Source organism: Tamandua tetradactyla, chromosome 3, assembly GCF_023851605.1.
Source record: "Tamandua tetradactyla isolate mTamTet1 chromosome 3, mTamTet1.pri, whole genome shotgun sequence".
Taxonomy (NCBI): domain Eukaryota; kingdom Metazoa; phylum Chordata; class Mammalia; order Pilosa; family Myrmecophagidae; genus Tamandua; species Tamandua tetradactyla.
Genome location: NC_135329.1, coordinates 36,705,242 through 36,731,578, shown reverse-complemented (window position 1 = coordinate 36,731,578; position 26,337 = coordinate 36,705,242). Strand labels below are relative to the sequence as shown.

The following is a 26,337-nucleotide window of genomic DNA, read 5'->3' as shown; positions in this document are numbered from 1 at the left end:
TATCAAAACCCACCCAAATGGGTGGAGACATGTCATCACTTAATCCAGCTTAAGAACCACTCTTGATCAAATCACATCTCCAGGGAGATGATCTAATTACAGTTTCAAACATACAGTATTGAATAGGGATTATTCTGCCTTTACAAAATGGGATTTTGATTAAAACATGGCTTTTCTAGGGGATATACATCTTTTCAAACAAGCATACACATGAAGTAATATATATATGTATAATTTTTTTATTTAAACTAATTTCTAAAGTGGTATAAATTAAAATAAATTGAAAAGCAAGTGAAGTGTTATTCCTCTTAATAAATAAAGTCTAAAATAAATTTCAAGGCATTATTAAAAAATTCACATTTAATTCCATGCATACCTGTATTTGGCAATATTATCATGTTTTGTATGAATATCTCTTTTATCTGGAGGACCAGTAATTCTCTCCATGTTGCATATAAAATAGTGCTGTAATTCTAGATTTTAATCTATAAAATTATAAATTAAAACTGTATCTGGGGTCAGTGCAATGGTGGCTCAGTGGCAGAATTCTTGCCTGCCATGCTGGGGACCCAGGTTCGATTCCTGGTGCCTACCCATGTAAAAAATAAAATATATATATACATACATCTGGATATTTTCATTAAACTGATCAATTCTGTGTCTCTTCCTCCAGGATCTCAAATGATACTAATTTGCACAAAATACAGGTCAAGATCCAAGTTGCTATTAAAGTGTTCAAAATAATAGACAATTCCTCATATACAAACGCACACAAATATACACACACGCACATTTGGCACAGCTGTCTTAATACACTGGGATTCTGCAATGTATATTTAAGTATTATCTACCAGTTATATGTATTTGTAAATATGTGTATTATAAAGTGATGGATATGATTTGTTAAATTTAGGCTAATACTCTATCATCTAAATTGACCTCACCTTTTGTTTTGCCCATACAATTCTTATTTTATTTATTTATTTATTCATTTAGTTAGTTAATTAGTTAAATAGCATGTACTTCTATAACAGTCACATGTAAAGATAAGACCATTATTTGGAAAATTAAAATATTTGCACTTAGATACTCAACTTCTGGCTTAGGTTTCTCAAGCAGATAAAATATACTGTCTCTTTGGAATAAGGAGAAAATTTTATTACTAAGAATCTTGTAGTTTACCACAGCACAATTAGCAACTTACACTGAAATCAGTTAGCTCATTTTCTTTATGCCCATAATGTCTGAAATAAAACTGATAACTTTGGATTATAAAGACACAGCTGAAATATGCTCTTCTCCTCTAAAAAAAAAAAAAGATGCAATAATATATTAGAGAATCATGCAGAGAAAAATGTTTCTGATTATCTCAACATTCTAACATAATGATCACAGTTGTTATACAGAGGATTTTCCAGTTTCCATCTTTTACATAGATTTAAGTACAATACACTTCAATTTCACTTTTTTTTTTTTTCACAAAAGGGTGGCTCCTCATTCACCCTGGTTAACTTGTTGTTTGTGCATACTCCCGTGATTAAGAAGAAAATAGCTCTACCTTAACCAAAAGTAGAGAGGTTCAATCTTTGTGCTGTCTGGTTCTTAAAATGGCCCAGTTAAAATGACTTCATTTTTATCTATTTTAAGATATCTTGTGTTATATTTAATCTGAATTAAATTAGATTGTGGGATTGAAAAAAAAATCACTGAAAAATTTTAATCCTCCTGAAAAGATAATTTGATAATTCCCTGTAAAAAGCTGTTTCTGTCAGCTTGTGTTTACACAGGAAATCCTTGAGATGTAACTTAATAGTAACAGCTATATTTAAAAGGTTGGTATTATGTCATATTAAGTTGCTCAGTTTATGACACCTTAATGGTTCTATGACTATGTGAACCATCAATAACAGTAATTCAACTGCCACTACTAATTCAAAATGACTAGAAGCATGTCATACTAAACCACAAAATTTATGACATCAGTTTAAGAGGTGGATGACCACCATTTCACTTAAAATGAAAAGCTTTCACAAAACTCAAATTACCGGACTTCCTCAATATTACCATTAAATCTTTCCACCTTTGTGGTTCTTATTCTTAGTGCAGATACTGAATATATCCAATAATCTATTGACTTTCCAAGGGATTTACCCCCCAAATTTACAGAAACAAAAATAACAACTACTGTCTTTGAAGAGGAAACTTCTGTGGATGTCATTTCCCAAATTGATTCTCTAAAGTAATGCTGATGAAAGAAGATTGTCTGCTGTTTTCTTTTTTTTTAAAGATGCTTTACCATCTACTTTATTACAGACATTTTTAAATCCTCACATGATAGGTATTCTTTCTAAAACTGAGTAAATAATGGCCCAGATTAGCTAAAGTATTTCCGCAGTAACACACAGTTTTCAATGTGTGTCTCGGACAGAATTTGAAACTATGTTCCCAAATATGCTTCCTCCAAGGCTCTTTTCCTTACCCAAGTTTCTAACGAAATAAATATAACTAAAATGAAGGTTTCAACATGAAAAAATAATTTGCAAACTCAACTTTCCAAGGTTATTTTCTATGTAATTATTGTAAGCACAAGATAATGCATGAAAATATATATTCCAACAATATAGAATCCATACTTTTTGAGATCTTATTTTTGTAGCCTTATCATCAATATAGAAGCTTTACGTTTTGCAGCCTTCTCATTTCTTAAATAGACAATGCTGATATTGTGGAGATTTCAGATTCTGGGCTTATTACTAATCATCAATTGTATAAACACTATAGTTACTTAACTTTTCCCCTCAAAGTAAGCCAACCAGGAAGAAATGTATTGCTTGGAATTTAATAAAATAAAATAACCCTTGTGAAGCTTACTTTCTCTATAACATTACTTTCATGATTTACGTTATCATTCTTAGAGCTGAACTATTTTGATGCATGTTTATAAGCAATTACTGGGATAAGAACGTTGGGATAATTTGGGCTAGTCAAGTACTTTGCAAATTAATAAATGCTCCTTACTGATCAATTTGCCTCTGGAAAATGAATTGTCCTCCTATTTATGTCTTGACATAGAAGAGATTGATTGATTTCTTTTCTCATATAGTTGACCGAAACTTGATTACTTGCAAGATATTATTAAAATGTAAAACCTAAATATATCCTATGCAAATGAATACATTACGACAAGGTATAGTTATGAAAAGTCAACAAATATCTATCTTTCTATCTAAGCCAAACTCATTTAAAATGCCTTTACTTTGCATAGGGAAAATTGCAGTGATGGTTCCATAGCAGCCTTCATTTGGCTTTTTTCATGAGGTATTTTGGATCATCTTGTGCTGAACTTTATCATAGTGTTATGCAAGCTTGGATACAGAATGATGGCGCTGAGGGAAGTTATATGTTGGAATGCCCCAATTTGGACCTATATATATATATATATAAATTCTCAAACATAATGCCCTACTAACGATCAATGCATTTTATTTTCAGTTGCTTATTTGAACAAAAATGTGACTGAGATTACTTTAATAAATGCATTCTGTTCATGACCCATGTCAAAACTGTGGCTGCATATTCTTAATATTTCATGTCATTATGATATTTCATATTTAGTAAAGTTATCACAAACACTAAGTAGATTTGTCTAGCTAAGAGAGTCATAACAATATATATGGTTATATATTTTTATACAAAAGTCCTTGATATTTTAACGTATTTTTGTCTATCATTTAAATTCAATTTTCCAACACTGCTAAATGTGTTACCAACTCTGATAATTCACTGCTTTCCTTTGACCTCTACTTTGACTCTTATTCCCAGAAAAATATAGCAATAAGGACCATACTCGTATCTCCCTATAAAAAATTACTATGTTTTTTCTCAACTACAAAATAGGGGGGCATAATGGGTTGTGGGTTGATGTGAGAATTAAATAAATTAATATGTGCAAATTTCTTAGAACAATGCTTGGTCCTACCGCATATGTTAGTTTTGTTATTGCATTAGTATTAATATTGATGTCAGTCTATCGTTATTCTGGTCACTATTATTTAAAAAGCCTGTCCTTGCTTTCATTAACTTAAATACAAGTGTCTAATGTTCAATTCATTGTCAAAGTTAATTGAAATTTCTTACCCAAGACTTAAAGTATAATAATGTAGTATATGGTTAAAAGTATCAGATGTAATGTCAGACAGAATGAGATTTTAAGCTTATGACAAACAAATATTAACTGTGTAATCTTGAAAAATTTAATGAAAGTTACTTGGTGCACCAGTTTCCTCCTATATAAAATAGGGATCGATATTATTAGCAATTCCGTAAGATTTTTTTTTTGTATACTGTTTGGCAGGGGTCACATTTCATTCTTTTTCCATGTAAGTAGCCTGATATTGCAGCACCATTTGTTGAATTTTTGTTTCTTTGTTTTCTTTCTTTCTTTGCTTGTTTGTTTGTTTTGGGAAGTGCATGGACCGGGAATCGAACCCAGGTCTCCCACATAGCAGGCGAGAATTCTACCACTGAACCACCCTTGCATCCTTCCATAAGATTTTTGAGAGGGTTAAATGACATAACACTAGCAAAGTTTGACACAGACTAATCACACTTTTGTGGTTGGTATATATGCAAGTATTTAGAGAGATGGATATAGATAGATGCTCAATTTTTTATATTTTATTGTACACTACTACATATCATTTCCATACATTAAAGTCTGTTTCCAGTTGAATTTTAAAGGAAAAATGTTATATAATATATATAATTTTTATTTGATTGTTAACCATTTGTGATACAGAATAAAAATATCCAATACTAAGCAGAACAATAATTCTGTACACCTACAATAACTTTAAAATTGTGTTTCTCATAAGAAATCTATGTGAATGTGTATTTATATGTACATATGTATGTACATATGTTTATGCACATGCACACATTTAGCATATTATTAAATACATTATGGTTTATTCTTTGAGGGGAACAAAGAAGGAACTGTCTTAATAGTCCCTCTGGGACAACTAAACATATAATTCTCTTTTATATTAGTGCCTCATATATTTTAGTTGCTCTACATACATATTATTGAGATAATTGACTAGCTTTCCCTTTGTCATATACAATATATGTTATCACTAAAGATACATGAAAGCACATATCTATGACTAGATTACTTAATGTAGTCAAAGTTTAATGAACCAAGGACTGTTGAATATAATGTATTTATTAATCTTTACTTACTACATGATTCTTATGAAAAGTTCCAATTTTGTGGTTAAATGTCATGGCTTAGGTAACGATCACTATGAAAACAGAGCAAAGCAACAATGAGACATTCTGAATTGGTTATGTTGTTGATACAGATATTTAAGTAAATTAGTATAGTATTTTTTCTGAATTTACCATTAAAATGTCTTCACAATTCACAAAGAAGCAAAACATTCTATGGAATAATGTAAAACAAAAATACTCTTCTTATACATCTGTATTTTCATTTTGTGGCATTTTGTATATCATAACTGGTATTTAATTATTACATATATTTTATTTCAGGAAAAATTAGTTAACACTTTATTTGAAAATTCTAAAGGACAAAGATGATGAAATTAGTATCATCTCAGATAATCATATAGCTAATTAATGTGAAGTTTAAGAATTGGAAAAATCCATAATATATTTCAGACTCTATTGAAAATTGTAAAATATGTCTCCCATGTGCCATAACATAAGTCTTTCAGGGTGTTTTGTTAAAAGAACCATATTTAACATTTCAGGAGCTCTTTATTTAGTCATTTATTTTAACTTTTAAAAAGTTATGGATTCTTACTGAAAAAAATTAAATACTACAGAATGTTTACACTATAACCGTAATGTAAATAGTGAAAAAACTTTGCCAATTCCCTGCGTCTTCTTAATCTCACTCCTCAAGGGTTATTTGTAGGTATCTCTCCAGAAATTTCATTGCATGTATTAAAAAAACTGTAGATAATTGTCCACATATCATTTTACAAATTAGGTTATACTCACATTCATATGCACTGTTCTTTTATTTCTTTTAACAGAATAGCCCAGGAATATTTCAACATAAATATACCTCAGCTCAGCTTTCTTAAAGAATGCATCATATTCCCTGCTATGGAGCACCAAAATTTATATAGCTCATCTTTTTCAATGGACATTTAGAGTGTTTCAGGTTTTTCACTGTCACAAAGAATTCAACCAAATATATCCATGCCCATACATCTTTGTACATATGTGTCCTAGCAGTCTTTGCTAGAAAACAGAAACTGAGGCAACACTGAGTGCTAATATTTCATTAGAAAGTAAATTCCCAGGGCATCAAGAGTGTGCTGAGAGAGATGGAGTACAGATGGAAGAGAAGCAAATGTGAACTGGGCTGTTAGCAAGCTGTTTGCAGCTTCATAAAAAAGTCACTTAGTTTATGTGAGTCGTCTTTAGACAGTCTGTGCCACTGTGCATGGGGAAGAAGGAGAAGAACGTATTTGTTTTCTCTATTTTTTGTCAAAGTTTGCCCTGTAGTTTCCAGCTGTATTATCACCCCTTTGGGCAGCAGCAGAGGCAGCCTGCTATCAGGCTTCAGATATCCTGGATGAAAGAAGGGAGCTTCATCCAAATCCAAAGTAGGCAAAAGGAGCCAGAGATTCAGTGATCCCATTGGGTCTGGCCTGGGTGTCAGAGGCTGCACTCAATCCCTGGAGAGACAGGGACAGTCAATTGTGTTGGAAAGTGTGTCATTGGCAGCAGCTGCGGCTGTGGCTGTGGGAGAAGTTAGCAGCTGGACTCCCCACAAGCAAGGGCTGAGAGACATGTAAGGCCAAGTGCATCTGAGAAGGCAAATAAATAGTGTCGGATACAAGATGTATGAGCATTTCTATAGGATTGAGTCATAGGAAAGAAAATGATGGATCAAAATGCATGCACATTTTTATTTTGGTTCTGCAGAATTTCTTTAAAATTCAAGAAATTTTAAATTTCCATTCCAATACCCACATCACTTTCTTTCACAAATTTACATTTCAGAGGCTTCCAGCATTGCATATTGATCTAAATGACATTTCTAACAGTGTAACAGGTATTTTTAATCCTGGCAAATTTATCTAACACCATGGGTCTTAGTAGAGTGGCATTTCCAGCTGGCTCACAAAATGAAAAACACATGTGAACATATTAGTTGAAGCAAGGCCTGTGTCTCTGAATGAATGGTCTCAAAGAACATCCACCATATTGATTTTTGTTTTGCTGTATTGTGTTATTATTGTTTTTTGTAAGGCAAAGATCAGATGCTTTGCATGGACCATTTGAAAGTCATCCCATCAACAGAGATAGCAAACAACATTTCTTTTAAAACAAAACACTAAAATCAAATATTAGGGTGGGCCAAGGTGGCTCAGCAGGCAAGAATGCTTGCCTGCCATGTCAGAGGACCCGGGTTCATTTCCTGGTGCCTGCCCATGTAAAAAAATAAATAAATAAATAAAAATAAATAAAGGGGATGACCCCTGCTTTAAAAAAAATCAAATATTAATTAATCTACCAATAATAGTAAAGAGCAACTTAATAGATAGATTGAGCATTGAATATTATGTTTACAAACTATTTTATTCTCTTTTGATATTGTACTCTTAAATTGTACATTTGTAGAAATCCTTTCCTATAGCTTGTCAGGGAAGGGAGCTTTTGTGTTTGCAAACACTGGGCATGCCTCCTCTGAGTCAGCCTAAAAGGAGCTGTGGGGATGACAGCCTTCTTCCTAGAGAATGATGCTTTCGCAGATATATTCACTGGTTCGGTGGTCCATACTAAGCCTGGGTAATACAGCACTTTGAAGAAACATATCTTTCAAAAATGTTCATTACTTACACTCTCAATTTGACTTTTGTCCATCTTTCTTCAAAATTCTCCAAAACAGGCCTAAAATACAGATTACAAGGAAAATAGAGGTAGTAGAATGATAACCTATAGATTAAAGGAGGTCATGCCAAATGTTTGCAATTCATGGATTTCTTTTTATGATCACACCCCGTGTATTATGGAATTCTTTTTTGATGTTTATGAAACTAGAAATTTGAACATTTCCTGGATCTTGCATGATATTAAGTTATTACTGGTAACTTTTATGTGATATTTATAAAATGATATATTTTATATGATACCTGTGGTTTGTTTTGGAATGATATAAACTGGGAGAAATTGATTTATTGTGGAATGATATAAGCTGGAAGAAAATGATAAAACAAGAATAAATGAGAGCTAATAATTGTACTTTGGTGATGGATATTTCAAAATTAGTTCGATAAAAATTTTTCTTTTTTAAAAAAATCCAAAAAATCTGTTTCATTCATTCACATTTTTAGATGCATTCAGAAGTGCTCTAGTTTGCTAGTTGCCAGAATACAACACACCAGAGATGGATTGGAAAGGCAGCTAACTTTCATCTGAGGTTCTTTCTTACGTGGGAAGGCACGGGCTGATCTCTGCTGACCTCTGGGTTCCAACAACTTTCCCCAGGGTGACTCCTTTCTGCATCTCCAAAGGCCTGGGCTGAGCTGCGAGTGCTGAGCTGAGGTATGCTGAGCTGCTTGGGCTGTGCTACGGTGAGCTTTCCCATTTAAGCACCAGCCAATTAAATCAAACATCATTCATTGCAGCAGGCACGCCTCCTAGCCAACTGCAGATGTAATGAGTAACAGATGAGGTTCATGTACCATTAGTTCATGTCCACAGCAACAGAATTAGGTGCCTTCAGCTGCCCAAGTTGACAGCTGAATCTAACTGCCACAAGAAGCATGGCATTTATGTCTGTGTGTGGTGTGGTGTATGTGCACAGCGATGGAAGAGAAGCACTATGAGGACACTGATCCCAGAGAAAATAGGACTCTTGGGATCGCCTTAGTGAGGCTATCAATGGCTTAAATATTTAAGTCAAATGTTAAAGGTTTTCTGGAAACTTATCATGTTTCAACGTTCCTGACAAGATACAAGGAACGTCTTTCAGGCTGGAATTCTTAATAAGCAATCAATAAATGCATTTATTCATCCATCCATCTGTCCATCCATCCATTCAGAAAACATATATTGATTATACAGTGGTGAATAACTCAAATCAAATCTATTTTTGAGTTCCTGACTTCAAAGAGCTCACAATATAAAAATAAATCATAGAATACCTATTTTGTTGAAAGTAGTACTGTATTGGGCACTTGAATCAGACAGAAGAGGGTTTCCTAAAATTGGCCTAATACTTTACTTCAAATAAGGGTCATTGGATGAAGAAATTTTGACCTGATATGGCTTTCAGAAATGGTAACTACAAAGAAGGAAAGAAGAAGGAAGGAAGGGATGTTAAGTAATAGATGTGCATCTCATTTGCAGTAAATAATCATTCATGTATATCGTGATTTTATTAAGTCTATCTATCCATCAATCTACCACTATCTATCATTTTTCTTTGCCTTAAAACTATTATATAGGAATGCACTGCATTACTGTTCTGCAGTATTCCTCAAACTCATTCGGTACTTGCATCCTTTAACATTTCCCACAAAGCTTCATAAACACATTGCGAGGAAGAAACCATCAGCACATGTGATTAACTAAGAGCGGCAGATTAATTGGCCACAGTTTAAGTCAAAAAATGTGGTCTACTATCTAAAATCATTTTCTACACTCTAAGCTCTTCTCTGGAATGTTTGTCAACTAGTTTATTATAATTTTTAAGCATTTTAACGCACAAATGAAAAGAATGGATGGTGGAAGAGATTTGTTGCCAAATGGCTCATTTCACCACGGAGAGTGGTCAGAAGTAGATTTACTTATTTTAGTGTTATATATGAATTGTTAATACCTTAATAAATATAAATCATAACAAATCAAGCAGGCATTTTGAAAGTCAGAACCTGGATCATTTCTTTGTAATTTTTCAGTTGGTTTTAGTGGGTAAATCATTCTACAAACTTTATTTTTCTTCTTTCCTTCCTTCACTCCCTCACTTCTTCCCGGCCTCCTTTCCTCCCTCTCTCCTTTCATTCTTTCCTCCCTTCACTTCTTTGCTAAAAAAATCTGCCTCAGCTTTTGAATTCAGAACAAGTCATGTCTTTCTTCCTTTCATTGCATGATGCTATGTGCTGTGCCTACAGATCTTGAATGACTAATTTTTTTCTGTATATAGTAGCATTTTAACAATTGAGAATTGTTAAAAAATAATTGAAAGAATTTTAAGAGAATAATATTAAACCCCAAGTCATCTGACATTACAGTAGACATGATTTTCTTACTTTGAAAATATAATTTGGCCTTGTGTTATATGACAGTCATTTAATATTTCGGATTTTCAAGTGACCTGTTTTTTTTTCTTTTTTATCAAAACCAATGTTTTGCAAAAATGAATTATTTAACATAGGTTTTATTTTTAATATGAATTAAAGTATACAGCGATTTACATCTGATTAGATATAAAGCATCTGACTTGAGCAACGCATGAGATGAAGCTTTGGCATTTGTCTAGCACCATCTACTGCCCAAGTCAAGTAAATGCATGAATCTGCTTCCTATAATTAGAAGCTGGTATTACCTGGGCACTCTAACCTAAGTAGTGTACACCGAACATTACTGGAAAAAGAAAAGAAAATAGACAGGGAAAAGCGGAAAAGTTAACTGATAATTTGTACAGAAGTATTGCTGAGAAACTAAGTTATACACACATACACACACACAAGCACACACAAATAAATACCCATAAACTTAGATGTTAGGGACCTCTAAGAAAAAATAGTCTATTTTTTGTATTTATAAACACACACAGTCCTCAATAATTAATGAAAAACAAACATCTCATTAATCAAAGTAATATTTTTTTATGATTCAAAGAAGGATTTGCTTCACTAACAGGGAACACTTATTTTTCCTATTTCTTCTGTATAAGAAAAAGTTTCAGTATTATGATATAGAGTAAAAAGTCAGAATGCAATAAAAGAAAAAACCCATCCATTCACATCCATTAGAAAAGCAGCACATTGCATAATGATTAGAACAAAAAGGTACAGTAACTTCAGCTTGGTTTGAACAATGGCAAAATTAGGGATTGCATATGGTTCTCCAGCTGGGTAATAACATGAATTTAACTAAATATGTAGGCCACTTTCAGAACTCAGTCTTCTAGTCACCTATTACAATGATGCAATTTTAACTCTCGTGACAAGATAATTCATAAGCTGCAATCACCGCTTCTTTACAGGGCAGTTGTATTCATGGGAAACACAATTTATTTAAAATCTATAAAAATGATTGTTCGAAAATCCATACTTCTCTGAAATAAAGAACAAATTGTTAAAGTACAACTGACCTATTTCTTGTGAAAACCTTCATTTTGCACAATTTTTTTGTTCAATTTTTTGAACTAGATTTCTTATGCATGTAAATCTTAAATCAGTATTTCAATGCTTCTTAGATTTTAACTGTATAAGGATGCTTATTCATATAATTTCCATTTGTCAACTTAAAAAACTTATTGTTAATTAGTAATTAAGAGAAAAAGAAATTGTCTTGTATTTCAAATGTGTTTTTATTTGCATGATATTTTTTCCTGTACTAAATTCTAAAACAACAATTTGGACCTCTTTCTTGTGTGCTGATTGCACTAGTTTATATCTGAAGTAATTTCTAAGTTTGTGGGAGTGTTTTTTTTTTTTTTTCTCAGATCCATGTTAGTTCAAGTAACAGAATTTAAGAATAGCGAGCTATTAACAGCATTGGAGGAAAGGATGAACAAAAAATCAAAGAACAAATTGTTTTGAAGCTAATTTCCTACTAATTCTCACACTTACACACAAATTCTTACATATTATTCAAAATCATGACAAAAAAGTAAAACTCCAATGCAAAAAAAAAAATCAAAGAGTGTCACAGAAAATAAAATGAAAGCTATATTTTTTATTTGGAGCTTAATTTTAACACCTCTATGTTTCAAAATACTGTGCTGACTTCCATTTATAGTTTTCTTCTTATCATCCTGTCATTTACACACTTTACACTCAAAGGTTTGTCTGCTGACAATGGCCCTTAAATAAGAGTGAAGTGCAGTCAAATAAAATATGAAAGTAGAACTAAGAGGGATGCATAGAAAGATTCCCACTTGTTTCCAGTATTCTATTATAATAAATATGATTTATTGCATTTTAAAATTCTACATTAATGAGGATTAAAATAAATCAGATTCCTTCACATTTTACTATAGAAAAAAGAATATGTAAAACCCTCTATAATTATTTAAATATTCTTTTCAATTAGGAAAGTTGATTGACTACTTATTTGTATTGTAAAAGGGAACAGTCTTGCCTTCTGAAAAGTATCGTTCTAAAGATTTAGTGGCTCAAATATTTTGATTAACAGATCCACCTTCTTTGCTTCTAAAGCAAAATGTTTAAAACAACTAAATTTATCTAACCAACACAACTCCATGAACAAGAGAGGACACCATCAGATATAACTGGAAATAGAGCCACCTAAATAAAGAGATACTAAAATTCAGTTACATAAATATGCATATCCTGACACCCCATAAAGTGTTTGAAATGGGAAATTTGTGCTTATATATGTTACCATAATCATTTTAAAAATATTATGAAATAATATCCTCCAATGACTCCATAACAGGGTAAACCACTTAATCTCTAAAGTTAAAACTCCCTGTAAAATGCTACCATAAATGAGACTATTACCAGTTATTCCTAAGTATCATGGCTTTACAATTCTTCAGAAGAGAATCCTGAGACAAATATTTGAGAGCAAGAAGTTTACAGCTATCTTAAGGAAAACTGGAAGGGAATAGCAAAGTAAGACAATGAAAAACAAGGGGGAAGAGAAGGTAAGGAGAAAATAGGGAAGGATCAAATTAATGGTGCCTTATTAAGCAACAATGTGGTGGGTAATTAGAGCTCAAAATATCGCTGGGAAACTCTGGAAAAAAACGTAGAACTAAAACTCAAGGTTCAACACTTGAAGGAGTATAATGCTACATAGCTAATTATATCTTTTATTTTTAACTCTTACAAGTACATAAAAACTGTTTATATACCTTTTGAAAGAAGGTAGAGAGAGGGAGAATAATGCAGAATCATTATTTGTTTAAAAATATTACTCTACTGACTTTGTGCATGGTGACCAATTTCCATGAAATTAATTAAATGAAGGTCATAGAAATGATTCCATACACAAATAAAAATCATAGTTCATCACAATTCAAGGAAGTTATTAATGTTTTTCAGAAAACTTTTGTTGTGTGAGGTCTTATATTACTTATTTTACCTGTATATATCAGTTATATATATGTCAGTACTACACTGTCTTAGTAACTTAACTCTTGTAAGTCTTAAAATTGTAGCAGTCAATAAGAGGGAGGGGTAAGGGGTATGGGGTGTATGGGTTTTCATTTGTCTTTTTTATTTCTTTTATTGGAGTAATGCAAATGTTCTAAAAATGATCATGGTGATGAATACACAATATACTGTGAACCACTGGTAGCATACTTTGGATGAATTGTATGGTATGTGAATATACCACCCAAAAATTACATTTAAAAAGAGAACTAAGGTTCACAGATATATGAGGAAACATTTTCATAGAGTCATTATTAGAATTAATGTTAGTAATTGGAATCTTATTAATACGGTCTAAGAAACTCAAATGCCTTCTGTTTGAAGATGTTACAACATGTTTCCTAGGAACAGGGATTAGAAATTATTTGTAAAGCCAAAAATAAATCATTCAGTAGATAATTCAGATATAATATTAGTTTTTAACCAAAGTAAATGAGCCTCAACAGAAGAGTAGTTCTGATTTGAAAAGTTCATGACATAAGAGCACAATCCTGAGTCTATTATGGGATCTTCTAATTGTTAATGCAATAATCTGTTTTCCTTTCAGTATGTGTGTGTGTGCTGTGTATGTGTGTGCAAATATATATAATTATGACAACTTTATCTACATGAAATGCACATACTATAAAATTCATTCTTTTAAATTGTACAATTAAATAGTTGTTAGTAGATTCAAGGTTGTGCAACTTTTCATCACTATTTTCAACATTTTCGTCTCCCCAAAAAGAATCCTCACAACCATCAGCAATGACTCCCCTTTCTTCAAGCCACTGTGCCTCTGACAACCACTAATACACATTCTATGTCTACAGACTTGTCTATTCCGGGCATTTATAAAAATGGAATCATGCAAACATCTTTTGTGACTGGTTTCTTTCATTTAGCATAATTTTTCAAAATTCATTCAACCATAGTATCTATAACTACTTCATTCCTTGTCTATGCAAAATAACATTCCATCATATCAATATATCACATTTGCTTATCCGTTCAGCAGCTATTGCACACTTGAGTTTTCATTTTCAGCTGTTATGAAAATGCTACTCTGAACATTCATGTACAAACTGTGGATGGGTGAATGTTTTCATTTGTCTTGGGTAGAATTGCTGGGTTCAGATGATAACTCTAGCAAACCTTTTAAGGAACTGCCAGCCTGTTTTCCAAAGTGCCTGCACTATTTTGCATGTCCACGCTATATGCATTAGGATGCAAATTTCTTTCTGTCCTTTCAGCACTTGTTATATTCCTGTCTTTAGGAATATATCCATTGTAGTGCGTGTGCAGTGGTATCACATTGAGCTTTTATTTTCCATTTCCCTGATGTATAATGATGGTGTACATCTTTTCACACACTATTGATCATATTCATATCCTATTTTCTATTTTAGTTATTTACGTTTTCCATCTTTTTATTGGACGGTCTAGTTAAATGTTTGCCATTTTATTGATCATTTTGAAAAATAATGTTTCAGTTTCATTCACCATCTTTATTTTTCTATTCACTATCTCAGTAATTTGTGCTCTAATTTCATTATTCCCTTTCTCATTTTCTTTTTCCAACTGGCTTTGCATTTAGGTTGCCCTTTTTTTGACCAATGTCTTCAGATGAAAGTTAAGTTATTGATTTGAAATATTTTTTTCTTTTTAAATATTAGTGTTTCTAGCTATAAACTCCTGCTAAGCCCTTCTTTAGCTGCATCCCATAAGTTCTGTTGTGTTGTGTCTTCATTTGCTTTAACCTCAAAGTATTTTCTAATTTTCCTTGTGATTTCTTCTTTGACTCATTAGTTATTCAGGAGTTTTTTGTTTTTTTTCTTAATTTTCAATATTTTTGAAGTTTACAAATTACTCTAAGCAGTTGGTTTCTAATTTCATTCCTCTGTGGCTGGAAACATATTTTTTATTATTTAAGCCTATTTAAATTTATCGGGGTTGTTTGGTCTATCATGGAAAAGAGTCCACGTACACATGAGAGGATTGTGGATTCTGTTGCTGTTGGGTGGAAAGTTCTACAGCTATTTGTTAGGTGTAGATGGTTTATATAGTGTTATTCAAGTCTTCCATTTACTTGTTGATTTTCTGCCTAGTTGTTTTAGCCATTATTGAAGAGGAGGTATCGCTGTCTCCAAATATGAATGTTGAATTGTCTATTTCTCCCCTTAATGTTCTTGGTTTTTAAAATTTTTTTTGCATTTGGATCTTTGTTGTTGTGCATATACATTTGCAGTTGTTTTATCGTCTTGATGGATTGACTCTTTTATCATTATAAAATGTCCTTCTTTATCTCTAACAGCCATTCTAGGTTCTCTTGGAATTGTGGTTTGCATGATGCATATTCTTTCATCCTTTTACATTAACAGAGTCGCATAATCTAAGGCATGTACTCTGTAGACAGAATACGGGAGGAGTTTTTTAATCCATTCACATAATCTTTGGTATTAATTGGATTGTTAAATAAATTCAAACTGAACATTATTGATAATATAGTTGGATTTGTCTGCCATTTTATTTTGTGTATGTGTCTTTTTCTTATTTTTGTTCCTTCTGTTCCTTTTTTCCTTCTGTCTTTAAACTAAGTGAAAATTTTCTACTATGACACTTTAGCTTAATGATTTTTTCACAATAGTTTTGGAGTTATTTTCATAGTGTTTGATCTAGGACTTAATATATGCATGTTAATGATGAGAATCTACTTCAGATTTATACTAACTGAATTCCAGTGTGATATATAAATCCTACACTTTTATAGCTTTATTCCCTCTCCTTCCTTTGCATATTAATATTATATTAAAATTATACCATTGTATTTGGTATTATTTTCATATTATTTATATCTATATATGTCCAAACCCAATAATACACTGTTATAATTACTTTATATAATTTTGTCTTTTAAAGAAATTTGGAAATGTGGAGAGTCCGTATGTGGTCATACAGCTTGCTATGTGTACCATCTTGTTTACCATTCTTGTTCTCTTCATTTGTTCCTGTGGTTTAGGGTACCAGTCGTATTATTTCTTGATCCCAATGCAGTCTTTCCACCACCTAATTTATACCATAATTATCAAATATATCACATTTCGACATACCAATGCCCCCAATTATCTTCATGTACAAATTGCCTCATACCAAATATTTTAAATTTGTTATGAAAAAGGAGAAATACATGAATATATACATATGTGTATACATATATGTGTGTGTAAAAGATATATATATCTTTTTTTTTTTTTTTGCATGGGCAGACACCAGGAATTGAAGAATTCTGCCACTAAGCCACTGTCGCACCACCCCAAAATATCTAAAATATATGAATTTATACTATCTTATACTATCTTTTATTAGTGCATAATTACCTTTAATGGTGCTCTTGTTTTTTTTTTTTTTTTTGTCTGGATTTAACATATTATCTGGGATCACTTGCTTTAAGGTGAAGAATTTATTTTAGCATTTCTTTTAAGGCAGATCTTAGAGCATCAAATTCTGTCATTAAAAAAAATATATCTGGGATGGTCTTTATTACACTTTCATTTTTTAAAGATAGTTTTGCTCGGCATATAATTTTTGGTTGATTTTTTGTTTTGTTTTGCTTTGTTTCAGAACTCTGACCATGTTATCACGCTGCCTTTGTCCAAAACTGATTCTAATGGAAAGTCACTTGCTGATCTCATTGTGGTTCCCTTGTATGTTATTCTCTTGCTGCTTTCACACTTTTATCTATTTTTGACTTTTAGTATTCATAGTATTGGGTGGTTCTGTGTAGATCTCTTTGCATTTATCACTGTGAAGTTAACTGAGATTCTTGGATGTGCACATTAAGGTTTTCATCATATTCGAGAAAATAAGTCATTATTCATTTGAATATTTTTCAGCTCCTTTTTTTCTCCCCCATCCCTCTGGTACTGCGGTAATGCAAATATTGGGGTAGTTAAGGGTTTCCCACAATACTTTGAGGCTCTGTTCCTTTTATATCATTCTTTTTTTTCTTTGTCTTATACCATCTTTTCCAGTCTATCTTCAGGTTTAATAGCATCCTGTCTATGAAAATTTACTCTTGAGCCCTTCTTGTGAATCTTTTATTTATTTTGTTCTTCAACTTTTAAATTTCCAATTTTCCTTTTTGATCATTTCTGTTTCTTTAATGACATTCTGTATTGGATGTAGCACTGTCATCAAACCTTCCTTCGCTTCTGTAAGCATGGTCTGTATTTGTTCTTTGAGCATATTTTTAATGGCTACTTTGAAGCTTTTATTTTTATCTAAATCTGACACATAGGCTCATTTACAATCAGTTCCTATTGCTGGCTTGTGTTCGTATCATGGATCACATTTTTCTATTTATTTGCATGGCTTGTCATTTTTTGTTGTTGAAAACTGGACATTTTAGGTGATGTATCACAGCAACTAAGGATCCTGGTCTTCCATCCTTTGTCTTGCCATGTGTCCCTTGTTTTTGTTTAGCATCTTGGTCGTTCTGTGTTAGTGAAGTCCTATCCCCTGCAGCAGGAAGCCACCGTGGCTCTGCAGGAGCAGATGCCCAGAAATGTGCACTCCCTCTGATACTGCACTGAAATTGCGGGGCTCCCTTTGTCTCTCTCTCTCTGATCTGTCCATCTGTCTCCTCTGTTTTATGGTACCCAGCTATCACACCTCGCCAGCTTATTCCTCAATACCCTGGGGTGTAAATTGTCCCACAGTCTTATCTAATTAAATTTTGACCTCCTTTGTAGAGCTGGCTTTTGAGTCCAGTCTTTGCAGTTTGTTCCAACCTCAAGAGTTCTTTTCTTAGCTCTCTTTCCCTGGTTCTCACTGATGAACTAGCTGGCCTATTGGTTAGTTTGTTGTACCCATACAACTCCCAGCTTCCTCTTGCTTGCCCACAGAATCTCCATATTTTTGACAGCTTCCTTTGGCTTGGGATTCCCTATATGTAGTTTCAAATAAAGTAAATTATTTTGGGGAAAGACTTGAAACTCTCAATACTTATGGATTGCTACTAAGCTTGGGCAAAATCTCTGAGTAACTGAGGAGAGCTGTGGGTACAAACAGTAGTCTGCTTCTCTCTCTCTCACTTTTTTTTTTTGTTTGTTTGTTTTTTTATCCGTAGATATAAAATTTATAAAGGTGTCTCATGTAACCGTAGGAATGTAGAGTCCAAGGTCTGTATGGCAGGCCACAAGTCAGTAACTCTGATGAAGCAACAAACTCTCAGGAGATGCTGGCTGGACAACTGTGGGGAAGGAAGAGTCCAAAATCCATAGGGCAGGCTGTGAAGCTGAGGACTTCGATGATGCGTCTAGATGAACTCCATAGGAGAGGCTCGCCGGCTAAAGCATAGCCTGCTTCTCTTTAAGTGACATCCCTGCATTATGAACAGCACACTGAGCAGGGATGGCAGCCTTTTTATTCCATGGCAGGCACTGGGGAACAAACCCTGGTGTCTGACATGGTAGGCAAGAATTCTGGCACTGAGCCACCACCCAGCCTTTTATTGTTGTATCTTGTCTTTCCTGGCATGGAAACTCTTCCCTATAGTGAAATGGGGTGAGAGAAACTGGGGTCTCAGTATTCCTAGTCGGCCATGTCTGGAGTAAAGCTTCTGCCCTATGAGTCACGACTGGCTGGAGGAATAGAGTTGTTGACCTTTTAGATACATTCACCGACAATATAGCCCTGTAACCCAGAGATGTGAAGGAGACTCGGATGGTCTGCCCATCTTGTTAAGATGTTCTGTAACTTGTCAGGGAACTGAGGGGAGCGGTGGCCCCATCTTCTTGGTCACACTCAACTGGAATACAGCTGGAGATGGGGGGTAGCACATGAGTCATGGGTCAAGTGCCACAGAATATCATTCTATTTACCAAGATTTGGTAGATTTGGTTGAAAAATATTTCCTCATTTGCTATAAGTCTTTAGTCATAAGATTATAACTTAACAATTCTTAAGCTACATTTGTGTGCTCTTTTTTTTTTTTCATAAAGTAATTCAGTATGTTTTGTGTAAGGACAGCCAGTTTTCTCACCAATGAAGAGAGAAGTTGCAAATAAGGAAAGCAAAAATACAGATCAATGATAGATAGCTGATAGATGGATGATAGATAGGTAGATAGATGATAGATAAATAGACAGATAGATAATTGATAAAAATAAAAATAGTTGTGTGTGTGTATATGTGTGGGGCAGTTCACAGTAGTAGCCTAAATCTTTCTGCTAAGGGAGCCTAGAAATAATGAAATTCCAATAGGAGTAAGCACATTTTTCATCCAGATCTTGGTTTTTAAATATCATTCTTCAATAAAAGAAATTGGGGTTCCTTGAGAGGGTGAGTAATGCCAGTGCTAGAGCAGGGAAAGAATAAGGAAAGGTGGAAATATCTGTTCGCACAAGAAAATAAAGTGTTCGAAATGATCAAGTGTATCTAAATGCCACAGGAACGAACTTAAAGAAACCCTCTATAGACAAGTCTAAGACAATTTAAGAACAAAATACATAATGATCATGATGGTTTATAACTCACGCACTAAAACAAACTTCATGTGTCTAAGCTCAGATAAATTCATAATTGAATTAATTAATAAATGGGGAGAAGGAAGAACTCTTTGTTATGGTAGAATTGCAAGTAATAAACATCAAGAGAATGAAAAAAATAGGAAATCCCCATTTGGCAAATAAGACAGTATTTATTGTTTTGGACAAGTAAGAACAATGGGTGCTAAAAGAGTAGAGGGAAGCTTGATGAGAAACATGGTGTTTATATAGCTCTCAAAGTATTTTACCACAATGTGTTCATAAGGCAACAAAAAGCTAGCAATAAGGAGCTGCAAATGTGGGGTTTTATTTGAAATTTGGGCAAAAAAGATAGAGGAGATATAGATGAAAAGCAAAGGGAAATGCTCTTACAACTAAGCCATAGTCCATGTGTTAAACATATTATATTCCACTTATGCTTTCTGTAACACTAGGAAGGGAATAAAAAGAAACATTTCTGAGCATTTACTATGTTTTGAACTGAGGATTAGACACAGCCACAGCATTCACAGCTGGCTGCTATTACTTTGTATTTATAGATGATCAAAAGAATGAAAAAGTAAAGAAATGTGCTCAATTATGAGAGCCACTTTTGGAATTTTGTTCTTCTCATAGCCAAGATTAATGACATTGCCACTCCACACAAAGCAAAAATATATAAATTTTGAGACTATAACTGATAAGTTTCAAGAAGTTCCCCAAAGTGAAAAGGTCAATGTGCTAAAACAGTTTTCAACTATTCTGTAAATCAGAAACTAGTTCTGAGGTATGTCAAGGCTCATTCTGTGTAGAACACTTTTCCTTACATTTCTTGCAAAGAAGTCATTTTTATTACTCTCATTACACATTTCCCAAGCGTGCTTGGCCTCTGCTCACTCCAGAATGCGGCTGCCTTTGCCTCACGTAGATTTTGATTTAATAAAGATGAAGTGGAATGAATTTGATATGACGAGAGAAATATAAACATGTATTAAGCAGGTTAAAAGGAAGGAGTGGTCATCTTCGAGTTTCAGGCTGAAGGCAAGAAAACCTCATGTAGGAAGCCACAGACGAGACCCAAGTAGATCAAAATAGTCGTGGATGGGGTTCCGATTCACTCTGCCTCTCATCTGCATGTTCTATTTCTGTTAATAAAACTTTGGAGAGCATTAGGATGTGTTCGGTAGCAGGTCACTTTAAGTTATAAGGAACATGTTTTCAGCCAAAGCCTCAAATCCCTTGGCTCAGGTCACAAGGAGAGAGCAGTGTGAGTTAAGGGAATCTGCAAAGGTGGAGTATCAAAGGGAAGGGCTCAGTATTTTGTTTGCTTGAATTGACATAAATAAATAGAGGTTTTTTACATTATAAAACCTCTAGCTATATAAATTAATGGGATTGTCTCTATTCACTAAATGCCCATATTGAAAGACTTAATAGAATAATGGGTAATTTTCCATCATAGAAACTGAGCTAATCTTTCTCCCGGAGCAAATGTTTATGCTATTTCATGCACTCTACGTCTAAGTCAATGATTTTTCTTAAAATATATCTGTAAAATAAATATACATGTGACATTTATGTTACACTGTCAAGGGCTAATTAAATGTAAGATTCTACATATGGTAGTGTTTAGTGGAGCTCCTATCACAGTGTTTAAAATCTATTTTATTTTAGTGGAGCTCCTATCACAGTGTTTAAAATCTATTTTATCTCCATTGCCTTATGGAAAAAGGAATGATCCTACAAGCTAAGAAACTAAGCCAACATTATAACCTTTCTGAAGGGATGACAATTTATGTTAAAGCAAGTTTTTCTTAACAGAGAGCATTTTATTCCCCCAATAGTTTTGCATTTGATCAAGTTTGCAAGTTGAGCTTTCAATGTTCTAATTTATTCACTGTATGATAACATAACTGACTTTACAATAGTAATTAAAATAGACAATAATGCATTGCTAAAAATATATTTTTTCTAGACATGGTTTGCATTGAAAATCATAGCAATGTACAATTTACTTTTCATCTTATTTAGGAAATGTCTTTCAGCACATTATCAGTTGTGTGTTTTTATAAAGATACTGAATCCAAATTTTTTCAAATTGGAAACATAATTTGTCTTTCCTTCAGGGCGAATATCAGTGCACACAAACCACTTCTACGGTTTTCATGGAAAAAAACAACTCATTTCCTAAAACTTCCCAGTTTTTTCTGTCAAGTAATTACTTAACAAACCATGAAGTATAAATTAATTAAATGCATTTACATTACTTATGTAGATGAAAACTTATTAATTTGAGGAAAATCTATTGATAGATACTCACTCTTTTATATTCTATTTTTACAAATAAACAGATGGTAGGTTATCAAAGAAAAAAATAAAAGAAGGTGGCTTTCCGAGACACAAATTCAAAAAGAGGTAAGACCAAAATAGCCTTTAAACAGTGTGATGAAGCTCCACTAACACCACCATATGTAGAAATAAACATTCTCTGAGTCAGTAGAAAGTGCAGGAGGTATGAAGAAATAGAACTTGCTATTTTCTGCCTCCCTGTCACATGGGAATTTTTTTTTTAAATCTCTCACCTGCAATTTGAATTAAGTAATTTCATTTAGCCATAATTGAAACAACTTTGCAAAATCCTTTCGAGGCATTGAAATATATTGTCAAATTGTTACTCTTCTAAAATCACAAAACCGCCTATCCTGGCAGATGTCCCTTTATTTTAATGATAAGAAATCAGTAATATACACTAATTTTTAATAAATAGAGCATTTTTTTCCTTTCATTTATGAAATAAAACCGTACCAGCAACCAGCAGTAATAATACCTTATACCAAAGCAGACTGGTGTGAAAGGAGTTGTTGGGAAACCCAGAATCCTGGGTTTAAAACCCGCCTGTGGAGGCTCCAGCCTCACCCCATCTGTGAAAATGGAATGAAATGCTGCAGGGCACAGTCTGCTGACAAGCTCTGAACAACCCTGTCCAAGTGGCAGAAACAACTTTCTCAAAGCTTCCGAAACAGCTAAAGGACTACAGTAAAAAGAAGAGTGACAGGTCAAGAAAAAGGCTACTTAGAAGCAGTAGGATCCCTTGGCATGCCGGCTAGCCTTTCCCCCACCTTCTTCCTGGCTCAGCACCGGGCAGGCCCATATCCCCACTATGGACTCCTTATCCTGGTTCTGTAGTCCATGCAGACTGGGAGCATGAATGTCTGATCTGGTTTGTGTGGTGTGACCTGAGGGACTCAGTGTCCTGGAACTTGCCGTGTGTGTAAAAGGTAGTTCATATATGGACAGGTTAATTGAACACCATAAGTATGTGGAAACTTGAATTGGGCATAAGATTTTGTAGGTTTGTCCAGTGTGATGCCCCAATAAATCCAAGAGTGATTTGAACAGTGAATAAACAAGTACTTGCAAAGTCCCCTTGAGGGAATGGTGAGAAAGGGGAAAAATTCAGCTTTCCCATTTGGAGAATTCCTGATATTCTCGCAAGCAGTGGGGACAATCAAATCAATAGGCCGAGCTCTCAATTTTGTGGTTTGTTCATATGAAACTTATCTCTGCAAATGTTAGGCTGAACCTACTTAAAATTAGGCCTAAGAGTCATCCCCAGAGAGCCTCTTGTTGCTCAGATGTGGAATTTCTCTCAGCCCACACAGTAAGAAAACTCACCGCCCTCCCCCTCTCTACTCTGGGACATAACTCCCAGGAGTGTGGACCTTCATGGCAAAGTGGGACAGAAATCCTAGAATGGGCTGGGACTCAGCATCAAGGGATTGAGGAAACCTTCTCAATTGAAAGGGAGAAGAGAGAAATGAAACAAAATAAAGTGTCCATGGCTGAGAGATTTCAAACAGAGTCAAGAGATTTTCCTGGAGGTTATACTTATTCATTATATAGATATCTGCTTTTTAGTTTAAGGTATATTAGAGAGGCTAGAGGGAAGTACTTGAAACTATAGAGCTGTGTTCCAGTAGCCATGTTTCTTGAAGATGAAAGTATAATGATATAACTTTTGCAATGTGACTACGTGATTGTGAAAACCTTGTGTCTGATACTCCTTTTATCTATGGTATGGACAGATGGGTAAAAAATATGGATTAAAAATAAACAAATAATAGGGGGAACAAATGTTAAAATAAATTGAATAGATTGAAATACTAGTGATCAATGAAAGGGAGTGATAAGGTGTATAGAAAAAAATAGGGGGAACAAAGGTTAAAATATATTCAGCAAATGGAAATACTAGCGGTCAATGAGAGGGAGGGGTAAGGGGTATGGTAGGTATGAGTTTTTTCTTTTATCTTTTTATTTCTTTTTCTGGAGTGATGCAAATGTTCTAAGAAATGATCTTGGTGATGAACATACAACTATGTGACGATATTGTGAGCCATTGATTGTACACCAAGTATGAAATGTTTATATGTTAAGAATGTTCATGTTTGCATGTTGTTTTGTTTGGTCAATAAAAACAAAAAGGCAGTCCATAGAGCTCTCCTACAGAGCCCTGAAGGAGATGAGTTAGTGGCTACTCGGATCCAGGGCTGAATGGCTGTCGGATACCCGACGCTGTGCCCAGGCCCAGGCCCAGGACTGAGTCCCTTCTCTCTCTACGGGAGAAGGGGCATTTTTATCCATATAAATGGGGGCGTTCCTAGGGCCACATGCCCATGCCCAAGAAAAGATGCAAGTACAGAAAAGATCAGGAAGACCCTACACTTTGGCCTGGAGCTATTCACTAAACTCATATGAATAAACCTTGAAAGAGGAAGTGCTTGCACAAGTGTTTTTTTAATTTCCTCCTCCACGTCCTCTTTCTTCTTACCCTCCTGCTGCTTCTTTTTTTTTTTTTTTTTCTTGTTAGCTCCTCTCTCCTGGCATTCATGGAAATTTCTGTCATAAAACTAGTTGGATACATGCTTAAAGCACAGGTGCTTCAGAATCTAAATTTCAGCAATCATGCATTAAAATATCAAAATATTCAGGTTTCAACAAAAGGTTATAAAACACACAAAGAAACAGGAAGTGATGGCCCAGTCAAAGCAGACAATAAAAGCATCAGTAAGGAGGACCGTGCCTAAGACATTCTAGACAATTATGTTTTTAAAATTATCCTAATTATGCTTGAAGAGATAAAAGAAAAAAAACAGACATCAGAAAAATAATAGATGAATAGAAAGAGAATATCAATAGAGATATGAAAATTATGAAGAGGGATCAAACACAGCTGAAGACCACATTAACAAATCTAAAATTCCTTTGAGGGTTTCAACAGCAGACTGGAGCTTGCAGAAGAAGGAATTAGAGAACTTAAATATAGGGCTGCTGAAATCATGCAGTCTGAGCACCATAAAGAAGAAAGAAGAAAGAAAAGTAAACAGAGCCTGTGGAACACCATCAAGCATACCAATATACACATTTTTGGAATCCTTGAAGGTGAAGAGAAAAAATAATAGAGAGAATATTCAAAATATAGTGATTAGAAACTTCCCAGAGTTACTGAAAAACGTGAATCCAAGATAAACAATGGATTCCAAATAGGATAAACCCAGATAGACCAAGCCTACAAAATTTTATAAATAAAATGTTAAATGACAAAAATAAGGAGGGAATTCTGAAAGCCACAAGAAAAAGACATGTCACACATAAGGATGCCACAATAACATTGTGCTGGTTTGAAAGGATTATATGCCAAGAAAAGCCATGTTTAATCCTGATCCATCTTGTGGAGGCTGCCATTTCTTTTAATCCCTATTCAACACTGCAAACTGGAAGCTTGATTAGATTAAATGCAAGAGGATGTGCTATACCCAATTGTGGGTATTAAACTTTAATTAGAAGGAGATGTGACTCCACCTATTCCTGATGGGTCTTGATTAGTTTACTGGAATCATTTAAAAGAGGAAGCACTTTGGAAGAAGCTTCAGAGCCAAGAGAGCTATGAGAGCCCATGCAGCCAGAGATCTTTGGAGATAAATAAGGAAAATGGCCCTTGGGGAGCGTCATGAAACAAAAAGTCTGGAGAGAAAGTTAGTAGATGTCCCCATGTTCGCCATGTCCCTTTCCAATTGAAAGAGAAACTCTGAACTTCATCAGCCTTCTTGAACCAATATATCTTTCCCTGGATGCCCTTCATTGGACATTTCAATAGCCTTGCTTTAATTTGGACATTTTCATGGCTTTAGAATTGTAAGCTTTCAACTTAATAAATTCCCCTTTTTAAAAGCCACTATTTTTCTCGTATGTCACATTCCAGCAGCTTGCAAACTAGAACAAAGATTAAGTACCAATTTCACACTGGAAACTATGAAAGCAAGATAGCAGTGGGATGACATAAAGTGCTGCAAACAAAACAAAACCAAGTTTGTCATGCAACACTCTACATCCAGCAAAACTGTCTTTCAAAATGAGGGAAAGATTGAGACATTGACAGA

At 34.0% G+C, this 26,337-nt stretch overlaps 1 protein-coding gene and 1 non-coding gene across 2 annotated transcripts in view; both read right to left on the bottom strand.

The window, feature by feature from the left end:
• LOC143677244 (CUB and sushi domain-containing protein 1-like) overlaps positions 1-26,337 on the bottom strand; it is a 379,701-nt gene that overhangs the window by 239,553 nt on the left and 113,811 nt on the right. The window lies entirely within an intron of this gene.
• On the bottom strand, positions 4,468-4,538 carry TRNAS-GCU (transfer RNA serine (anticodon GCU)). Its single transcript has one exon. It is a non-coding gene; the product is annotated as a tRNA-Ser (tRNA).